This window comes from Littorina saxatilis, linkage group LG3 (assembly GCF_037325665.1).
Source record: "Littorina saxatilis isolate snail1 linkage group LG3, US_GU_Lsax_2.0, whole genome shotgun sequence".
In the NCBI taxonomy this organism is placed as follows: Eukaryota; Metazoa; Mollusca; class Gastropoda; order Littorinimorpha; family Littorinidae; genus Littorina; species Littorina saxatilis.
In genome coordinates, this window is record NC_090247.1 from 35,508,926 (window position 1) to 35,515,275 (window position 6,350).

A 6,350-nucleotide genomic window follows, 5' to 3' on the forward strand; every position below is an offset into this window, starting at 1 on the left:
AGCCTAGAGATTATTTATTTATTTATTTATTTACGATTAACTCGGTGAAGTTTCTGCTTCTGTTTGTACATGGATTATTAACATAACTAAGCACAGCCGTTGATCAGCATGCAGGTATCTTAAGATGACCAATCGCACAATGATTGACAAACAAACGGTATCTTTAATAGAACAGTAATGCTGCTCTGAGGGGGCGGACTAGGTTTTCCAGATTCTCTCGAGTCAGTGTTACGCCGTTCTCTAATCGCTGCGCCTTTCATGTAAACACTTAAACAAGCAAAGATGATTAAACATTTGATTTGTTTTGCAAACCGGGCCGGCCTGTTGTGTGGAGAGAGAAAGAGAGAGAGAGAGAGAGAGAGAGAGAGAGAGAGAGAGAGAGAGAGAGAGAGAGAGAGAGAGAGAGACTCAGACTCAGACTCAGACTCAGAACTTTATTACAAAAGGATAAAGGTTTTAGGCAAAGCCTATTCTTCCAACCTGTCCTATTCTTCCAACCTGAGTGAGAGAGAGAGACAGACAGAGAGAGACAGAGACAGAGACAGAGACAGAGAGAGACGTGCTGATCGTCTTATGGAACTGAAGTTTCTGCCTCCTATATGCTGAGCAGACTACCAATTTATTCGGCATCAGTTAAGCCACTGTTAAAAGCATGGTCATTTCCGTTCGAACAGTTCTGCTCATGCACTATCTACGTTCTGTCGAAGTTTTCACAAGGCATGCGATCATCCCTCCGCTTGGACACATACCCAAACTCAGCATCCTAATTGCCTAACAGACTAGGAATTTTTGTTTTTGCTTATTGTACAGACTTTTTGTAAAGAAAAAACCTCCAAAGAGCCACTAGTGGTCACCATACTGAAAAACAAGTCGCGTAAGGCGAAAATACAATATTTAGTCAAGTAGCTGTCGAACTCACAGAATGAAACTGAACGCAATGCCATTTTTCAGCAAGACCGTATACTCGTAGCATCGTCAGTCCACCACTCATGGCAAAGGCAGTGAAATTGACAAGAAGAGCGGGGTAGTAGTTGCGCTAAGAAGGATAGCACGCTTTTCTGTACCTCTCTTTGTTTTAACTTTCTGAGCGTGTTTTTAATCCAAACATATCATATCTATATGTTTTTGGAATCAGGAACCGACAAGGAATAAGATGAAAGTGTTTTTAAATTGATTTGGACAATTTAATTTTGATAATAATTTTTATATATTTAATTTTCAGAGCTTGTTTTTAATCCGAATATAACATATTTATATGTTTTTGGAATCAGCAAATGATGGAAAATAAGATAAACGTAAATTTGGATCGTTTTATAAATTTTTATTTTTTTTTACAATTTTCAGATTTTTAATGACCAAAGTCATTAATTAATTTTTAAGCCACCAAGCTGAAATGCAATACCGAAGTCCGGGCTTCGTCGAAGATTACTTGACCAAAATTTCAACCAATTTGGTTGAAAAATGAGGGCGTGACAGTGCCGCCTCAACTTTCACGAAAAGCCGGATATGACGTCATCAAAGACATTTATCAAAAAAATGAAAAAAACGTTCGGGGATTTCATACCCAGGAACTCTCATGTCAAATTTCATAAAGATCGGTCCAGTAGTTTAGTCTGAATCGCTCTACACACACACACAGACACACAGACACACAGACACACGCACATACACCACGACCCTCGTTTCGATTCCCCCTCGATGTTAAAATATTTAGTCAAAACTTGACTAAATATAAAAAGCTTGTCCGAGATGGCGAGCTGAATCGTTTGATCGGGGAGGACTGTGCTTTTTGGCAATGCCAGAGTTGGGGTTTTGATTTTTGGACAGTGAATCTACATGCATGCATGCAGGATGACAGTCGATAGTTCATTCTGTCAGGTGCCAGGAGACTGGTTCCGCATAATTCTCACTTCAGTACTGCTCTTGTCCCTTTTTAGAGCGCTTACTTCCAGTTGTTTCTCAGACCAATGAATATAGTAATTTTTAAAAGTGAATGATGGTTTTTGTGTGTTGTTGACGCATTTAGTTGTACAAAGAGGGCATGTGCACGCTATGAGAGGGTGGTTCCATCTGTCATTGTCAATCCTAGATTGTGGTATTTTTGGTAAACGTAGGCTACTGTAGAGGAATCCTGAATACATTTTAGGAAAAGAGAAATTACTTTGTGAAGTACCTATTACGATTTTAGAACGCTTGTGCAGATAACACGTCAACTTCCCACAGATCTAGACTATCATAAAATGACCCACTCTCAAAAAGATTGCTATGGTGGAAACAAAGGGGCTGTACTCTGTTCATCTCACCGAATGACTCTTATCTGTTGGTGAACTTTAATGTTTTTAAGGTTATGATTGTTGTGCTTTTTGTTTGAACAAAAGCTTTTTTCTTCTATTTCAAGATTCAGGAGCGATGGAGAATTCCGAACGCCAATAATTATTCAGTTAAGGTTGAGATTTTCTGTACTAAATGTTGGAAACACGGGTATGTTTGGTACTTAATTCAAAATCTAACGGTAGAAAGGGATGTATTTTCATAGTTCAGAGTATAGTTGAAATATATTGCTGATGCCGCTCATATTGCAACAGGTCTCAACATCACGGGATCGAACAATGTAGCGGGCTTGCTTACCAGGCATAACTATCAAGAAATGGACACTTGCGACATCTGTGGACTTCTTGAGAACATTTTTCTGACTTAATGCATTTATTTCTCAAACTTTAAACCGCCCTTGTAAGACTGTGCTTCGTATGCAAAACCTTTAGTCCTGGGGAGAAAAACGACACCTTGCCTTGACCTCAACTGTGATCGAACCATGAATATTCTGCAATCGTACGTTACTTAATCCTTCACGCAAGTGCATGGTCACTCGATGTGCTTAACGCCTTTCCTGACCCAAACAGGGTTACTTTTCACACCGGCGAGGCTTTAGCGAGGAGTGAGGGCGCGAAAGATGATGATCGGGTGTGACGGAGCACGAAGGTGCAGGCAATCATGCGCCACTCTGCACCCTGTGTTTTGGACCCACCCGGCCACAAAACAGTTGCTTTCACCCGCTGACTCGCCAAGCTCTTATGCACACATAATGCAAGGTCCACACTTTGCTTTTTTTGGAGTTTTTGAGGAGTAACTAGCATGGCAGTGTCTGCGAATACATAATTACACCCCCGGTATAGGGGTGTGTATAGGATTCGCTTGATGTGTTTGTTTGTTTGTTTGGGTGTGTGTTTGTGTTCGCATATAGATCTCAAGAATGAACGGACCGATCGTCACCAAACTTGGTGAACAGGTTCTATACATTCCTGAGACGGTCCTTACAAAAATTGGGACCAGTCAAACACACGGTTAGGGAGTTATTGGTGGATTAAGATTCTACAAGGACTTATAGAGGAACATATTAATGGTCAAAGGGAAATAACCTTCTCAGTTGGTGGCAGTGAGAATGGTTATTTCCCTTTGACCAACGGGGGTGTTTTTCCTACCTCGGAGGAATTTTTTGTTTGTATGTGATATGATTTTGTTAGGCGAGTCGTGAACAGTTGCACAGTTGGGCTTCACCGTGACCGGACATTGTTTGTGTTTTTGCAGGTTTTATCTGAAAATACTGAAGAAAACGCTTATCAGTCAGTCGTACCGGTTTTGTTTGCAGTTGACAGTTTTGCCAAATCTAAATTCAGTTCTCACTGTGACAAAAGGACCGGGTTTTTAAGGGCCTATACTTCATCATCTTTTTAATTATACCGGTTGACAAAATACCAAGAAAGAAAATTGCAGTTAACCTTTATTGGCATTAAAAGTCCAGAGATTCAAGCAATAGACAAAAACCACAATTTCAGTTTTCATTCAGTTTTCATCAAGAGAGGACAATTAGTGTTCACTGTGTCTACAACCAATACATATTCTAAAGTTAAAAAGAAGCATACAAAGAAAAACACAGGTTCACACAAAGATGGTAGGCCTATAGTCTACAAAACTACTGTTTTTGTGGTTACTGTGGCTAATGAAGCCGATAAAAACAGATGTAACACAAGCTGACACGCGTTGTTTCCCCGCGTGAGTCTCACTCCTTTCCAGCAGTATAACTCGCAGCGAGCAAGGGAAAACAGGGGGTTGAAAGTTTAAGAACACATCAATTAATGTAGCGAGGACTGGCGTTCCAGTGGAAAAGACACGCCACACGCGGGGAGGTGACTATGGGTGGGCTAATTAACGTGTGTTGGCTTACTCGGTGCTTAAAGGTACCTTTCTTCCCGTGTAAAAACAATCTTGTAAACGGGCACAGCTCAGTCAAGGATTTTAAACCGGATAAAAGCAGACTTTTCGATGAACACACACCCACAATCTACAGACAGGCTGATTCCTTTACATAGTTTGAATTTGTTGCTGAATTAATTTTGTAACTGACACCGATGTTAATCTGCAACATTATTTCAGAACAAAAAGATTTTTATCAATTAGTTTAAGATTATGCAGGCCTGTTAGAGAAAAAAAAGCCAGGAACAAAATTGCCCACAACATTTTGCAAGAGAAAAGACAGAGCAAAAAGAGATATGTCGCAGTGCCCTCGCTAGACCAAAGAAAATGTCGCTGTTACAACGACTTAATTTGTACCGTGACAAAGACAATGAATATGACCGGACATACAAGTGTCGGATTTCATTCCCGGCGCCTGCCACGGTCGTGAAGCCATTACAGTTGACGCCATCTGTGTGTAGAACACCGACTTGACCGGACAGCCAACAAGGGTCAGATGCTGTGGTCACGCTGCGACGGCCAGTGGTAGAATGTGGTCAGCAGAGACAGTTTAAATCTGTGTATGTGTGTAGGTTGCTTTATGACCAGGTTACGTCTGACCCAGACCAAGCCGAGGACAGACTGATCTTACTTTTGGTCCCTAGGGCTGAGGCCTAAGGACAAAGGTTACGAGCTGTGGTGAGGTCAAAGAAGACATCTTTGGGAGGGGGATGGGAGCGGAAGAAAAAAAACCCCACACATACACACAAGGAAAAAAGGTGAAGATTGTCCCCTAACCTTTGACCGCAGGGGAGTGAAATATTTGAGGGTTCATCTACTCTCGGGCCAGCTTAGTGAGTGTAGTGTCCATGTCTTCTGCCCAGCATCTCAAATCTAGATCTTAGTTACGTTAAATGTAGTTGTATGCCAGGAAAGGGGTCATTGTGCTTCTTACTTTTGTCGTTAGAAGAAAGATGTCCATGCATAGAAATGGAATGGAAAAGGAAAACATATTCGTCTGACCTAACTGTAAATGGTTATGAAATGATCGTGGGGTCGTGACTGATGCTTCAAGGGAACCTGTAGTCACTCTGCATTAGAGACAAATAAAATTCGATGTGGACATTAAATTGGCAATCTTTCTTTTTAGAGGGTTTCTTCTTAATGTAGTGAACACACAAATTTCACACGACATACGGCAAGCACACAATCTTTTAGAGCAGAGCTTAGACACACATTAAGTTAAAAACCTTATGCCAAGCAATATCAAACAAGACAAGCGTGATCTTGGATTGCATTTTTCTTTTCTGTGGAACAGCGTAATCTCGCAAGAGCCCGCAGTGTTACGTGAAAAGATTCTAGAAACAGGAAACGAGGAAGAGAAGGAAGAACGTAATTGTAACACAGAAAGAAAGAAATACACACACAATCAGGAAGAGAAATGATAAGAAGTGGAAACAAAACGAGATAAAGAAAGACATACCGAAATAAGAGAAGGTACAAGGAGAAAATGTTTTACACACAAACAAACACGCAGGCACGCACGCAGGCACGCATGCACTCGTGCACACAGTCACAGATACACACAGTCACAGATACACACAGACACACACACAGACACACACACAGACAGATAGACACACACACACACGGACACACACACACACACACACACACATACACACACACACACACACACACACACGCACTCACGCAAGCACGTACGCACGCATGCACGCACGCACGCAAGCACGCACGCAAGCACGCACGCAAGCACGCACACACACACGCACACACACATACACACACACGCACATGCACACACGCACATCCACACACATTGAACTGTTAAGATAATAAGAACAGAGAGAAAGTGACACAAAATCAAAACAGGCTGAAACGGCCAGAAGTCTCAAATTTATCCCCACTGAGTTTCAGTTTTCGTTTTATGCATGTGTCTGTCATTAGCACTCATTACGTAGTCTTTGGACGGGCATCTGACCCAAAAAAACATTCTGTTGGCATTCATTCACAGTCAAGCCAGTCTGAATTATTCCAAGCAGCTGTAATTGACAAATTGGTTCGTTCGCTAGCATTCGCACACAAATAGCTCTACATCG